General features: G+C 32.0%; 1 protein-coding gene across 1 annotated transcript in view; it reads right to left on the bottom strand.

Annotated features, from left to right (window-relative positions):
• LOC129216297 (tachykinin-like peptides receptor 99D) overlaps positions 1 to 17,534 on the bottom strand; it is a 48,072-nt gene that overhangs the window by 8,912 nt on the left and 21,626 nt on the right. The window lies entirely within an intron of this gene.

Below are 17,534 nucleotides of genomic sequence, written 5' to 3'. Positions count from 1 at the left end.
GATTAGGACAAAATTCTAGATATAGGTCCATTCCCACTAGATATGAGCCAAGGTAAAGCGGTTTGACTGAATAGGTCCTAGTTTGGCTGCAATAAGTGTCCAAAGTTGCTAGTTTGGCCATAAAAATGCAATGGTGTTTCCATTGGAATTTTACTTCAACGCTATTTTCGATCTTCCAACATGTTTGGCATCTTTCTTCAGTAAAATGAGTGGAAGGGGAAACACCTAGCTATTTATGTGCATTATTTAAGTATCTTGAAAAGTCGAAATGACCTATTATTTTTGTTTTTTATATTGTGTCATGTGCAATAAATTAGAGCTTTTCCCCCCTCTGCTATTTTTTGCTTATCGTTGTGGAACATGTATGATAGCCGACGATAAATATCCAGTAAATGTTTCAATTAGCAAACGATAAATACTTTTTACTAGCAGACGATTAATATAAAACGAAATACTTAGTTTTCTTTGCAAACGATAAATATCCTGAAACTACGTTATTTCGGCATTCAAAATATTGAATTAAAAGTAGTATCCAATTTAAATTTGAGAAACACTTTTTAAAATCTAGTATTCAAAGTTATTAATTCAAAGGTAAGTGCATACAAATGGCTCATACTGCAGCACAATAGCGAAAAAAAGTTGTAAAGATTGTAATTCTGAAGGAAACTCCATTGCATTTCTGGGCCCAAATTACCATCTTCGGACCCCCGTTGTAGCCGAACTAGGGCCTATGCAGTCAAACCCCTTTTCCTGGGCTCATACCTAGTGGGAATGGATATCTATCTTTAATTTTGTCCGAATCCGTGACCCTCAAGTTCGTGCCGTTTGGTAGTTAGATAATGAAAACTTGAAGCTACATTCGTTGCAATCTCTACTCATTTTTAGCATTTCCCCAACAGTTATCAAGTAAATACTTTGTTTTTGGCTCCTTGCAAAACTTTAACAGAGACTTACTTTCAAAGCAGCATCAAAAATAAGCCAGCAGACTGTAAATACATCAAAACGTACAATTTTCAAGAAATTACCTCAAAAACTTATTCAAAAATAGGCCAGACATTATAATGACAAACTCATATTTTAATGTAATTTTGATATTTTGTTTCATTTATTCTACGATGTTTGTACTCTATTAATTTATCTTCAATTGACTCTAATAGATAAATTTAAAAATTCATTTGGTTTTGTATCTAGGATTATCACAGTTCCAAGTATAATAAGTCGCATGGCACACATCTACACATTTGTTAGTGATTTAGTTTGTTTGCTTCTCAGATGTATTTTTATTATTATATTTACTAATAATAAAGTTGAACGTCTAGATATATGTCCAGATATCTGTGACGCGCATAGCGCCTAGGCCGTTCATCCGATTTTCATGAAATTTGGAACAAAACTAGTTTGTAGCATGGCGGTGTGCACATTGAAGCGATTTTTCGAAAATTCGATTTTGTTCTCTTTCTATTCCAAATTTAAGAACATTTAACCGAGCAAATTACCATAACATGGACGAGCAAATTACTATAGCAAAATGGCGATAAATTCATCATCCATTATTTGTAATTATACAGGCGAACCAAATGATCTTTTAATTTTTTTACTACGGGAAACGTTGTGCGCAAGTGAATTATAAGTGGAATATGATCTTAAGCAAATTGCCTCAAACAGAGATTTCCTTAACATTAAAAAACACAACAAAAACCAGAAATAAAAAATATTTTGAGTTTTTCTCAACAAGTTAAACATTACTAATTATTACAAAACAAATAATAATACGCTTTAAAAGGTTTTCTCAAAAGCGACATCTTTTTTCTATTTCTCTCTATATATATATAGAATTTGTACTTATAAAATGTGCAAAACAAGCTTTCTGCACTAAGAATCAAACAAAAATGAACTGCCGCTAGAGAATTTAAGAAGAGTATTTTTGTTGTTTCGGAAAACGCTACTAGAAGAAATTATATTTCCCGCCAACACGTATAATGTTTCTTAGTCAAGAAAAAAGTTCCTCTAGTTTATTTTTCACTGCTACGATTTTTCTAACGAAGCCGTTTTGTTCTTTTACATCAAAGTATTTTGCAAGAGAATATTTTTACTTTTAATGTACACTTGGGAAGTGAGTTATTCTATAGGTAATGAAACGCTAAATGATTTTCTTATGGGAAAACATAATGTTGTGTTTTATTAAATTAATGATTTCACGTGTTTAAATGAATATTTAAAAAGCAATTATTGCTGCTTTTTCCTTACACTGAAAGGAAACATAAAAAATATTATTGACTTTATACATTTCATTAGTCGTCACTTTAAATATATATTCATGTATATTTGACTTAAGTTGTGTGTTAGAAATTGTTATACAAAAAAGTCATTAAAACAAATCCTAAAAGATGTTTAGTTACTATCTAAAACTTTTTATCAATAAAATTTTGAAATCTTTTAACGCAATATAATTATTGTAGCATACACAAATACGTTGCATTAATTGTATGTAGTTATTGCAATGTAATAATTTTTTAAAATCTAAATCAAGTAATCACCCTTCTTTGATGTTATTTTAAACCTATTTCATCTAGCAGCAACATCGTAAACAAATTCGGAAAACATACTTTCTGAATCCCCCCCCCCTTTTTTTGGCTAATAAAACAGAGTAAGTATTTGACAAAGTACAATTAACAAATTAAAGCAAAAATAAAAAGGTCAAACTAGAAGCAAAATACTGATTTGCTCCATGCATAGCATCCAACAGTGCAATGCTGCCGTGGGCAAGTAAAGCTCTGTGACTGCAAGTTTGCCATTATTCATTTGTTTTGTATTTCCGTCATCTATTGTACGTTAAAGCTTTGTTGTACAAGCTTACTTAGTTTAAGCTGAAAAAAAAAGGCTAACTCCCTTATTTTCCTATTATTAGTATTGAATCCAAAACGTATTCTTCAAATATGTATCGAAATGTCATTCCTGCAAATACTGCCTCTCAACCTGCTCAGGGCAGAAAGGATCTCAACTGATATATGTACTGCTTAGGCAGAAATATAAAAGGGTTAAGTGTTTAACTGCCAAAAAGTGAGAAAGGTGTATTGAAAATTTAGTTGGAAAATCTATAGTTTAATTGCAATAAAAGTTTGAGCAATATCACTTCTTATAGCTAATTTCAATTGAAAATTGGCGAGAGGAGGGTTACAATAAATGACGCAAAGCTTGTCATTTTTACTTTTTCACCAACTCAATGCAGCTATTATTGCAAATTAAATGTTTCGGGTCGAAATAATCCCATAATAAAAATATACCAGGAGCACATTTTTCCCCCATATTGCCAAAATGTCGCTGAAGTCCAAAACATGGCACGCGTCCTTTCTTCCTTCTGTACTCATTTTAAGGGATAGACTGGTTTTCTGAAATGAGTAAAAAGGATCGTTTGTTCGCGCTTTTTTTTTTTCTTGTCTCCAAAATGTCGCTAAAGTCCAAAATATGGCACGCGTCCTTTCTTCCTTCTCTATTTATTTTACGTAATGGACTAGTATTCTCAAATGATCGAGGATCATTTGTTCGCTGTCGGACTATGCTTTATATTTGGAGACTGAAATTAAATGTTTGATGAAAGGGAAAAACCAACGTAAATAAAGCAAATTTTCAAGAAAATGCATCATGTAGCTATTTTAAGGCGCACAAGACTTTCTGGTTGTGTGGTGAGTCCTTGCATTGATGAAGCGGCTCCATTGTAGCCTTGAAATTGCTATTTTTTATTGAACTGATATAATTACGTTGGTTTTTCACTTAAATCATACTGTTGCATAAAGCTTATTTGATCATTCGTCATTTAAATTAAATGCTTGTTGAGCTAATTTTAGCCCAATTAAAAAAATATTTTTCATAAATAGGACATTTATCATTCCTTCCAGATCGTGAAAAAAGGACAACGATTTCAAATACCACATATATTTGCAGTTTACATTAATCATTATGCTCTTTCACTTCCTTCTTATTTTATTTCAGAGTTTTAAACATTTTGAAAACCTCGAATTTTCTCCCAGGAATTATTTATTCATTATTAGTACATACGTAGTTAAATGGTAATACCTTTAAAGAAATGCTGTTAGCTATTTATAAGAAACATAAATTTAAAAACAAAGAAAATTGAGCTTTTCTCATGTAGTAGTTCGCCACAGTTACACGTCTAATATTTTGTAAAAATATTACTATATATATATATATATATATATATATATATATATATATATATATATATATATATATATACATATATATAAATATATATATATATAAATATATATATATACATATATATAAATATATATATATATATAAATATATATATATATAAATATATATATATATATATATATATATATATATATATATATATATATATATATATATATATATATATATATATATATATATCATTTACTTATTTTTTTTTCACAATGTATTGCACAGTTGCTTTAAGATATATTACTAAGCTTTATTACCTTTCTTTTTTCAAAACTCTTATTCAGCATAAAAATTTAATTAATTTTAATGTGTTAAATCTTTTTATTTTAATTACTGGAAGCAGTTTTCAAAGTGCTCATGAAATGAGCTACATTTATGTACTAAACTTACCTCGTAGTTTCGAAAGAATCTTCAACTTCTAAACTTTTAAATAAACTAGGAGATTCAGAATAATAGTTTAATGAGGGTTTTCTATCGAAATTTCCAATGTACTAACGATAACGATGCTTCATTAAAGTTACATCTGCATTTACTTTTATAACATTTTGTCAATAATTTAAAGAAATCTCAAAGTATCTTCGCAAGCAGAATACTTATTCAGAGATCTCGTTAAGACGTTTTGTGCAAATTGAGTTTCATTAAAATACTTTACATGCAACGTATTGTCTTTTGGAAACATGAAATCAATGTCAAACTTTATTCAAATAGAGATCTAAATGATCATTTTGTTTAAAATTTATTATTGAAACTTTGGTATATTTATGTCTCCTACGTTTAAACTTAGGTTATAAATAACTGAGCAGAAGCAGAATTATAAATTACATTACTTTTCGTTTAATCGAGACATCAAAAACTTAATATCATCAAAAAGTATTTGATTGCTTTAGAAATAGTTTTTTTAACCACTGCATACCTCAATATTTTACTTCATCACTTACGCTTCTCAAGGGGTTGAACAACTCTATGGATAAACAAGGACAAATAAACAACTCTTGCATATTTTCGAGATATGTTTTTTTAAGGTGCAAAGAACAAACTCCTTCTTCAAACTGTTAAAGGAACACTCTTAAAACGTCGGCTTGTATATGGCGCTTAACTTTGTAGCACCTGATTAGAGGTGCCACAGGGTGCCGTAGGGAACCAATAGGTATCCTTAAGGGTCACATAGGGTGCCATAAGGAGTCAATTGGTGCCCTTATGGTGTGTCACTACAACATTTCACCCTAAAAGGTACTGCGTGGGACCAGCAGTTTTAACAGTGTAAGAAAGACCAAGTAGAGATGATACACATTTCATATTTTTTTTAATACTTTTTGTTACGTAATGTTATGTAACAAAATATAATTTCCTCTAAAAGTATTACTATTTTCCAACCAAATAATAATTTCAACACCTGTATCAAAAAAAAAAAATTCATTCGTGTAAAAAAGGTCTTTAATAACAATTCCGAAATGTATCAACTTTACTCAACGTGGTTCAAGTTGATCACAAATGAAAAAACTGTTATGCGGAAGTGGTGAGTGACGAAGGGAAGTTTTTAAGCGTTTTTTTTTAAAGGAGACTCTCGCAAAAGTTTTCATTACGAGTTTGATGAGAAAAGTAAAACTGATTAACGACAATATCAACAAAAGGGAGCTATCTTCTCCAAAATACACGTTTTAAAACATTTAAAACTTGTTACTAACACGATATCAACTTGCCCCTCGCGCGATGTATCAACTTGACCCAAACAACGCCATTACGTTTGCAGAAAAAACTGAAACAGCTTCGAATAGCATCGACTTCTATTAGGTAAAATCATGCTGCCTATGCAAGAAATTCTGTTGTGCCCAAATTCTTCTTCTTCATCAGCACAACAGCCTTGTGCAGGCCAAGGCTTTTTCGTCTGCTTCCTCCTTGCCGTACGACACATTGCCAGGTTTCTCTACCTGTTCACTCCTAAAATTTCTAGGCCATTCGCAACACTATCCAGTCACTTTGTTGCTGGTCTTCCCCTTCTCCTTGTACCCTCAATCTTCGAAAAAGTTAGCTTTTTTACCGGGTCCAGATCTGCACGCCTAAATACGTGCCCCAGCCATCTGGTTCTGTTGGCCTTAATTACACTTAAGATGTGTCCAACTTAATCTAATCCAATTTATTGAACACCCTCCACGGCAGTTGAAAGCAAACCATAAAAATGTTCTTTTGTGCAAAAAAAATAAATAAATAAATAACTTATACATTTCACCCTCAAGGGAAAAAAGGCAGACTTCACGTGCACGTAGGTCAAATTATCATAAGTATTGTGCTTCTTCATGAAACTTTTAGTTCTGGACGTATACGAACTCAAAAGATGAAGCCCTTTCAACTTAATCCTGTATCAACAGTGCCAGGTTCACCCTATTTAATTTTCGTTTATGTTTGTATTTTAAACAAATATGATTACATTAATATAACTGAGATTCACAGAATTTAGATTTATAAGCAGATAATTTCGAAAAAAAATTGAAAATTTGTTATTGCATCTGTTTTTATTTTTAAAGTTCAGCGGAACGACATCTGCAAAAAAGCGAAATGAAAAAACATGTAGTAAGAAATTAAAATGTGTTCAACAGGTATTCTCTTCCTTAAAAAAGGAATAGTGAAACTACACTGCGTTGCTTCTCAGAGAATAAAACTCTTTAAAGCAATGGTGATAATAAATATTGTCATGGACAGACCAAAACAGCTGTTATACATGTGGAGTTTTTTTGCCAAAAACTCTTGATTTTAAACTTTACAGTAAGTCCCTTTACGTTTATTTCTTTGTGTAAGCAAGGACTTTTTTACTGGCCTAAAAGCTTGCTTGCTTACACATAAGCATCAAAGACATAAAAACTAATGTATTCACTGTTCTGCATTTCCGGTTAGTGTGCAGTTTTTATGCTCTCCTAAGGACTATTCTTTTTTTTCTTTTCTTTTCTTTTTTATTATTTTTTTCGCACTTAATTAGGAACTAACGAAAAACCAAATCCTTGCTCTTTCCAAATGGTGCTTTGTTTTTCTTTGATCAATATCATTTCAATCCGTTCATATGTCTTTCCTATTCCTGAGGCAAAATATTATTAAGATCTTATATTTGAAATATTTTCTCCAATTTTGAAGACGAAATAATTTTAATCATTAACACAACTATAAGGTATTTTAAAGGAAAGTGTAATTCACAAAAATCCTAACGCGAAAGATCTTAAAACTAAAGTCTCTGGCGGGGTTAACCTTCTTCTCCAAACCACATAAATGTCATTAAGCAAAGACTTAATGAAATTTTCAGAATTTATGTAACTTCTTCATAACTTTTAATTTATATTTTCCTGCTGAATATGCTTAAAAATTTACTTTATCGAAAAGTACTGTCATTTTCAGTTTGTTCTGTGAAATTTTTTAAAAGCAAGAATTTTTAATTTTACAAACCTAGATATAGAAACTCCTTTCAATCGAGGTAAACCATTAACCATTAAATGAATCAATTAACCAATGTTTTGATCCACACAATGTTTGCGCATCAAAACGTTGTTTAATTGATTCATTTAACTTTCAAGCACAAAGGTGTTGATTCGTCCTTAATTATTGATTTATTTCCTTTTCACAACTAATGAAACCAGTACATTAAAGTATGATCATAAAGTTCTCCGTTTTTCCGTTTTTAAAGGATAATTAGGAAAAAAAATGAAAAGCACGACATGATAGATTACATACAAACAAAACAATAAAATAAATACAATGAAAATTCAATTCACTAATAAAAAATTACAGCACTTTTTTTTTAAGTCCTTCACTCTACTGTCTTCCAAATAAATGGCAGCATATTTACTCCTCATATGAATAAATAATTTCAAAATCCTCGCAAAATCTTCCTGTCATGTTACGTTAAATCATATTACTCATATGTCCCAGATTCATGATAAATTTATGTTTAATTTCGATATATACATTTAAAATAATTTATCATATAAATGGATGAAAGGCAATTAATTCCCAAAATTACGAAGCAGACACAAAACAACTCAAGCGAACTCGCTCAAATTAATGTTTCGACAAATACATTCGCGAAATTAATCTCGTATTTAATATTTACATTCTACCGCATGTAGTACTTTAATGGGAATCATTTCATCATTGAAATGTATAATATAATTAATATTAAGTTAATATATGATTGCGAGCCTAGGGTGTAAATAGTTTTTTCCCCTTAAGTGGTTTTGTGAGTAACGCGTTTTCATTATGTATATTTATGTTTTTAATGTTTTTTTATTTAATACGTTTCACTAATTAGCTGCTCTTAAATAAAGCAACTAATGGATATATTTAATTAGCATAACTAATGGACATATTTAATTACCATATTCTTTTACGATTGAATGGGGGAAAAAATATTTTTTTACGATTATAAATTTAGAAAGCAAGTTGAAAGCTTGTAAGACATGAGTAAGAGATTCTTAGTTTAAAAAATGTGACACATTTAAGGACATTGATATTATGTATGCATGTGCGCATATGTGTGTGAGTAAGTGGGGAACTTCTTGAATGTATTGTTGAATTTTATCATGCATTTTGCTTAATGATAATCTAGTAGAAAATTTTTCTGCATTACATAGTTGAATATTTTTATATGAAAGAATAGTAAAAATATATATCAAGTAATTAGTTACAGCATCCAAGTTCTCCCTTGTTTCGGGTTTGTTGGTCTGGAAAAAACGTAGCAGGGCTGAAAGCAAATTATCTCATAAAGAAACTGAGCATATGTTAAAAACTTCTTAAGGCTTTCACGACCGGCGTCAATATGAAGAAATAACATTTCCAGTCTTATTAGCCGTGGTCTAAAGGAAAAAGAAAATCCAGACATTTCGTCAAGCTGACTTCATCTGTGGAAGATTTCAATATGACAGGTGAGCTGCTCCAGTCGCACTGGTATTGAAGTAAACCGTCGGTGGGTGACGGTTCATAATTGGATGGCGTTTCCAAGCTGCTGGTATAGTGGATGCCAGCAGCTTTTGCCAGAGTATATGTTCTCTGTCAGCTAAAAATATTACAAAACATCATCAGGACATCAGCAAACTTGACACGGCTGCGTTTTAAGCTTGAGGTTCTGCCTTAGCTCTAGCTATGGGCTGTAAATTGTAGCTAAAAATCTTAGCTTTGATCTTCACTGTTTAATGTGGAGCCGTACTATGTCTTCTAATGATCTGAAATATTTTGATTTATAGTGTGAGGATATTTTCAAGCTTTTTATAAGACGTTTTGCTTTTAGCTTGTACAGCGTTAGCTAAACTGCAATCACTGAATGTTTGGTTTCTTCCTGCATTTATGATTTTGTCATGCGAAAAAATGTAGCTAAATGAATGCAGATGATTTTGCGACAAATAAGGAAATTACTCGCGAAGTACAGTAATTTTTTTACCATTACTAAGGTCTTGAATGCCACCATTTGCGAGTTGAACGATCATATTTTTTTAAACAAGTGATCACTATCTGTTTTTTTTTTTTTTTTTTCAAATGGGATCATTTGTTTCGGTAGATTCAAATCTTAATAATATTTTTTAAATGCTGATTAAAACAAAACAGCTGTGGTATAATATACTAAAACTCATAACAACATTTTATAGATTAACTTTAGCAGCGGAATACCCGTTGAGTCTTTTAAAATGCCCGTTGTACTTCCCCATAAATTATTTCGCAAAGATTTGGAAACGTTCGTATAAATAAGACAAGCTTCAAAGCAGTTAAATAAGAGGGATTTCCTAATAAGTATTAATTTATATTGAAAAGATAGCTCGTCACTGATGTATGCTGAAGATATTTTAAAATTAGGTTGAGATTAAAAATTGACCTTTCACTGATAAAATTAATTTTTTAAAAGCACAATCAAAGAAATGCAGAAGAATATCTCTAAGGAGAAAAAATTCGAAGTGACATTCTATTGATTGATTTTTATCTGTCTTGGAAGACAGTGTGAGACAAAAGTTATGCAGTTTTAAGTGGAATCAGTGCTGAAAATTATTGCTAGTTTTTAAAAGTAACCTTGAGAATTATCATCTAGTACCAATTTAACTTTAATAATATTAATCTAAAATATCAAAGGCTAATTCTTTACCAGAGTGATTTTGTCGACCTAGAAAGACATCATTACCATTAAAAAAAACATCATTTTTAGAGAAAATGATGCAAATAGAAGGGGGGAGGATCTTTTCACTTTATGTAAAATGATGCCTTAAAATGTGGTTAGTTGTTCCCTCATTGGTAACTATTGGCGTAGTAAACACTATTTAGTTGTATAAATATCCCTTTCACAGACAATATTTAGTCGTAGATAAATATCCCTTTCACACACAATATTTAATCGTAAATAAATATCCCTACCACAATTATATCAACAGCACTAATCATCGTTAAAGTTTGTTATTACGTTTTCAGCTTTGTTTTCCTTGAAGCTGTTCCAGAAGCCGTAGGCTTATAATGAGAGAGAAAACGAAGAGTTAATTTAAGATAAACAGCCAAATTAACATTACAACCAAGACTAAAGTGATATTAGATAATGAGGGTCAATTAGTGCTTCTTTACTCGCGGGCCGAAACTTTTTCCAACCGCTCACAATTATTATTCTAACATAGTAGCAGTAATTAAATACCTACTTCTGTGAAGAACAGTCTCTCTCCAGTTCGATGCAAGTTAATTTTTTTCGAAGTTAAAGTTCTGAAACTTTTACAAATTATATTTTATGCAACTGAATAATGCCACTCATTTTCTTTCGTGGTACTCTTTGATATTATTTCGTCAGAAAGTCTTTTTCAAAATAGTTCAATCTGTTTTATTTGTTTAAAAAAACAATCTTTCACAACATAAATTTAATGATGATTGCAAAATTTTAGAACTCTTTGAGACAGAGTGGTTTTGTTTGAAGCCACCTAATATTTTACTACTTCACTTTTTCACACAAAGTCTTTTTCAAAATAGTTCAATCTGTTTTATTTGTTTAAAAAAACAATCTTTCACAACGTAAATTTAATGATGATTGCAAAATTTTAGAACTCTTTGAGACAGAGTGGTTTTGTTTGAAGCCACCTAATATTTTACTACTTCACTTTTAAACCGAAAAATAAAAGCCACTGCGTCAAATGACTGAAAAGAATATGTTAAGTAAGAGGAAGCCGTTAGGCTTAAAAAAATTAAACATTTTTTTATCTCAAAGAAGTTACCAAAGAGAACTAATTCAAAGATGCAGCTTGTGTTTGCAGGAAAAACTGAATTTCTATTTTATTGTTACAATGGAATGAAATACATTTTCCTCTTAGAGAGAAAAGCAGACATATTCAAACATAATCAAGTATTTTTCGGCGCTTTCACTGCTTAATGATTTAACTAGTTATGCATCTTTTCTTTGCTTTTCTGCTAGCTTTACAAAATAAGTATTTAGATGTCTTTAACTACTTTAATCAAAACAGTAATTGAGAACTTTGCGCAACTGTCAATTGTTTAACCACAGTTTTAGCTGATAAATTAAAGTACGAAGTTGTGTAGAAATTAACAAAAAATATCATTCATATAGTCGAAGAAATATTCGCCTTATGTCTGAGTATTTCTTTTGCTTGTACGTATCTCTTGAATAGGGAGGCGGGGGGTACTCAAAAGCTTGTTTTCTGATGCATATAGTACTACTTTTTGACACACTTTTTTACGAGTTCAATTGCTTTAGTGGCAGAAGCTTTAAAGCAGTCACACTGTTAAAAACTCAGTAAAAAATTTATGGTAAATTTTTCTCTGCTTTAATCCTTTTTCACACGGATCCTACCTCCTGTTTACATTAAACGTTTTTGACAGTTTCCATACCCTCTTCCATGCGGCAACGAGCTCAATTTTGTTGACGGGCACCAGGTCTTGAACTGCTTTCTTTAGATTTGACGGTACCACAAATTCTTGATCGTATTGAGATTAGTATTGTAGAGTTGCTTGACCAGTTTAATACCGAAATTCCTTTTTCTGTTTAGAACTTATGAGCAGATTTAGAGATGTGACACGGAGTAGAATCTTGCTGAAAGATGAAATGTGTCACTAAATGTGTAATTACTGTGCTTGAGATGAAGTATCATACTGTGTTATTGATAAACAGCGGAAGTCACGCATTGTTTATTTTAAGATATATATAACTTCCCAATTCCAGCAGCCCTCATGCCCCCGCAAATCAAGAAGAAGTGTCAAAGTGGAGAGAACGTCTTACACAAGATTTCTCATACGCTTTACTTTTTAAACGCCAAACCTGAACACATTTTTTTGTTCATGGATATTTCAAAAAAAGATTCATCACTGAATATAATACTTTTCCAACCTTGTTGCCCCTGTTTCAGTTTCTCTTTGCTCCAGGAAAGTCGTGCACGTTTCTGCTTCATGTTTATCTTTGGTCTTACTTCGTAGATCCGATATTGAAACTGCAGTTTATGCAACCGTCATAGTGTAGTTGGTGTGGATAAGATAACTATGCACTCTATCCATCATTTATGGACATAAGGAGCATTTTCCAACGATTATTTTGGACCATTTTTCTTTAATTTGGGTTCATCTCTGCCAGGTGTTACAATTTTTCTACCTCGTTTACTTCTGTTACTTTTTAATTGGTCAGTCCTTCTATATTCCTTTAAAATCTTACATACCACTGATTATAAAACGTTCATTTGAATTGAGTTGGATAGTTTGTTTTTTCTAACATGAAGAAATGATAAAATATGTAACTTCATTTTTTTTTCTATTTATCACCTTGACTATCCGTTTTGAGCAATAAAGGGCTTTTAAAAGAGCGCAAGACTATCTGGGTGCCAAGCTCCATACTTGTGACAAACTATATGGTAACAGGTATGCAAATATTTTTGCTACTGTTTAAAATTCACATTGAATGATTAGATTATTCTAATATTTTGACCCATATAAAAAATCTATTTTTCCAATGTGTTAATGATTTGTTGAAATAATATCTGAAAAATAATTTAAATTTATTTACCCATTCACGAATAACGAGGTTTAGTCTTTTTAATTTGCATGCGTTCATTTTTCCCGACTCAGGGACAAGTTTTGTTCAAACAGTTCTGATATTCAATTATTTTGAATTTGAGTTGTAAAATAATTCTCGATTTCAAAGTGCAATGAAACTATTTTATGTGCAATGAAACTATTTTTTTTTCCAATGGAAGGCTACAACTAAGACAAAGTAAGAACACAAACAATAGAAATTAGAACGAAAAACAGAAGGTCACAAAGTAACTTGTTTAGCCCATAAGGACCCTGCTGGTCTCCCAGTAAGTGCCGCGCAGAGTCGAGGAGACAAGTGCAGGACAGACAAGCAGACGGGCTGAGTCCATGTCCCTATCCAGGTTCCAGAGCATGCATTTATTGCTATCGCGAATATGCAATCTGTGAAGGTGGTAATGCATATATTTAATTTGTAAAGGTAGAAAGCATGAAACCTTTTCCTGTTCCTATTCAGAGTCACAACTGACTACAACTGTATTTATGTCGAGGACTGCAAACTAAGTGCCTTGCCTCCATTATTTTTATATACCGATAGATGGCAGCATCATCACCGGATCGAACAGTTAATGAGATTTTAGAACTAGTTCAGGAGCTAATAGCTACCTGGTGCTAGCACCCCCAGAAATATCGTTTCACTTGGAGGACATTGAGACCACGAGTATATTTAACGTCGCCCAGTCCCCTTTAATGACGACGGTGGGTCTTCGACCATCGAGGTTCGAACAGGACCCTCCGGCCTCGAATCCGACACTCTACCGATCGGGCTACCACGGCCCAAGGCATGAAACTACACACAAAAAACTAGTATGTTGTGACCATCACGAAACTTTCTTCTATATTTTTCTTTTTTTTTTTTTTCTGATCCCTCCCCATGCTTGACGAGGAAGCAATATTCCCAACAAAAACAAAATTACACATGCAAAAACTTGGCGATCATCCCAATGTCTGAATTATTGCAAAAGCAAAGCAAAGAGCGAAAATTGAAAGTTATTTTAAAAGCCTTGCTTGAATTAATTACAAATATTTTATTTGTTAACAAACATAAGATGGCAACAGTTAAAAATTTTAAATCATTGAGATAATATTTCCGATCATTTCCATACAATTAAAATCACGAGAAATACGCAGACGACAATCTATTACGATTTATCTTTCTTATTGTTGCATTATTAAAGCTATTTTTATTCGCAAAAAAAAAAAAAAAAAAAGAAAAAAAACACCTTGGAGCGATTGGTGTCAAAATTGAACCAAAGCCTGTTTACATATGGATTCACATATATTTCAAATTTCAACCAGAACGTAGCATTACTTCTTGAGATAGGGGACTCACAATGGAAAAAAAGAACGGGCGATTGCGCTACCCCTTTTTAGCTGTTGACACCAAAATAAAATCAGCTTTTATACCCACTAAGGGCTACTTGCCGATAAATTTTTCTTTCATTCCGTTCATTATTTCTTGAGATACAGCAGTCACAATTGACGACAAAAAAACGTTCTATAGCTCAACCCCCGTTTGAGTTATTAACACCAAAATTGAATCAGCACCTTTTCCTGTTACTGGCAACATATGGACTAAATTTTGTTTGATTCCGCCAGTTACTTCCTGAGGAATAGCAATCACGCGTAACTCAAAAAACGTCCCATTGCTCTACACTCCCTTGGAGGAATACGCGCCAAAAACCAATGGGCACAAGTTCACATAGGGGCACATATTTGTACCAAATTTCGTCCGATTTCATGCGGTAGTTTTTGCTGTAGAGCGGCCACAAGAAACTGGTCACACACAGACGTGACACACACACATACACACAGACAGACAGACATTTTCCAAAAATAGTCGAAATGGACTCAGCACACCTCAAAACGTTCGAATCCGTCAAAATTCGAAATTCGAAAATTTGCACGAATCCAATACTTTCTTCTATATATTAGATATAGAAGAAAGTAAAAATGCAACGCACAAACTTTACTCACTACTCCACACACAACTACTAAACACAATTCTTTCCAGATTCAGCAAACCACTCTGCTCTTTGAAATAGAAGAGCATCTTATCTAATTCCATTAATTCTCAAGCTTGCAGGCGTTGTGTTAGATTTTAGTTCCAAAGTTTTTAGACAGACTTCTGAGACGTGAAATAATCTATGAGTTCTTCGTTCGTAAGCGGCAGATTCAAATTCCGAAAAGGCGGGAGAATTTTTCACAGCTGCTCAACCAATAAGCCAATTACGTATAAACGTAAAGGACTGGACTTATAAAGAAAATAAATGCCTAGAATTTAAAGCAGATGACATGGGAACAACCAGAACCGAAAAATGTATTAAACGGGGGAATTGTTTTGCTTACTTTGAATTTGTTAAAGCATCAAGAACCATGTAGTTTTGAAGAGGAAAGATCTCGAGATCAAAATTGTTTTTAAAATTAAGAGGCAATGCAGATAAAAGAAATGAAGATTTTTTTAAAAAACTCTTGTATAGTTTTATCGAAAAATAGAAGACGGATTGCAGGGCAAAGTGAAATGAGGAAATATTTACTCTGCTTTTAGCGCCACCTATCTGATAATATTTTAACTATGTAGTAGTGCATGTAGTCTATTCCAGACACGAAAAAAATATCGAAGAATATAAGGAAATATGATAATACAGGCAATTTGCAAAAATTGATACTGTAATATTTTGTTGTAAATCAAAAATTATTTCTGTTACTATAAATGATAAAGTTCTTATTAACCTTTAATATATTAATTGAGACCTTCTAATAATCGGTTAGGTATTTATTTAGTTAATATTAGGCTTCTTTGTATTTCAAACAATTTTATTATATTTTGTACAGTTAATCAAGCATATGTGGGGCAAAGTGAAATAGTTTATTTTGCTTAGACACATAATTTTTCCTTTATTTTTTATTTATTTATTTTTTTGAAGGTTCACATCTACTGCCGAAAATAAAACAATACTATTTCAATGCAATATTTTTTATAAAATACGATGTTCTATATTCATGTTCTGTAATTTTCAAAACAAATTTCCACTTTGTTCATTATGGAAAAACTCAGTCATCTTAACTATTCCAACTTTCCGTACATTCCCCTACATTACAAAAAAAAAAAAAAAAGAATAAAAGTCATAACATATTTTTTTACGAAAATACTTAAATTTGAATATTCTATATTTTTAGCCATGCAGGAAGTTTACGCTGTTCAGAAAGATCTATCTATTCATGAGGACAAAACATCAAGAAGCCATATATTTTAGATTTATTTTTCTATAAACTGGTACAGACTTATGACATATTGCACTAGTTTTTAATATAAAATCAGAAAAGTCTACTTTTACTCCTTGTTTGTTCAAATTCCTGCTTAGTAAAAGGGATCCATCAATGCCATAGTTAAAGAACTAAGAGCAAAGCTTGCAGCCAAACTATTTTTTTTTTTTCAGAAAAAAAATCGTATTGTTATTTGTATACGAAAGTGATTAACTGTAAACTGCCCTCCACAAGATTAAGTTTAAACTGAAATGAAAGGGTTAATAAATATGAACCTATACGTTGTTACATTTCACATAAACTATTAAACGAAGTTTAATTGTTCAATGAAATTGTTTTGATTAATGAATGAAAAATATAAATGTAATTCTTAGTAAAATCCAGACATTCATCAGTCGGCACAAAATACTTGAAATATTGCTGTATGAAATTATTTACGTTTGAATCGTAGAGTGAATACTGTTAAATGATGACACTGAAAGCCTGTGCAATTATCTTGTTTTCACCAACACCAAATCCGCTTTCGAACGCTATTTTGAATCCTTACGTACCCATACATGCACGGTGGCCACAGAATTGACAGATAAATAAATGGGCCTTTCACCCTTTTCTTCATATGACGCACTTGATCGCAAGTCTCTTAACATATTTTTAGTTGTGCCCGTATGGAGAGAGGAACTTAAGTTGTTAAAAGAGGAAGGGGGAAGGGGTGGACCAAAAAAGGACCTTAATCTTGACTTTTAAATGTTAAGATAAAGTTTTAACCAGCATTTAATTTACTTGCTTACACCTTTTTGAATCTTTGCGTACCCATTTACGACAAATCTGACTAATGAGCAATGGGACCCTCGCCTTCTGCTGCAAGCCATCTTAACTTGTTTGTAAGACTCTGAACAGAATTTTTGTTTTTCCCTTGCTAGTGAAGGCACCTGAATGTTAAAAAAAGAAGGGGGATAAGGGCCGTGTGGGACCCCCCTCCCCAAGCATCAGAGCAGTATGAAGTTGTA

The sequence above is a fragment of the Uloborus diversus genome, chromosome 2 (assembly GCF_026930045.1).
Source record: "Uloborus diversus isolate 005 chromosome 2, Udiv.v.3.1, whole genome shotgun sequence".
NCBI lineage: Eukaryota > Metazoa > Arthropoda > Arachnida > Araneae > Uloboridae > Uloborus > Uloborus diversus.
Note: the sequence above shows the minus strand (reverse complement) of the source record. Positions and strands in the feature narration are given on the sequence as shown.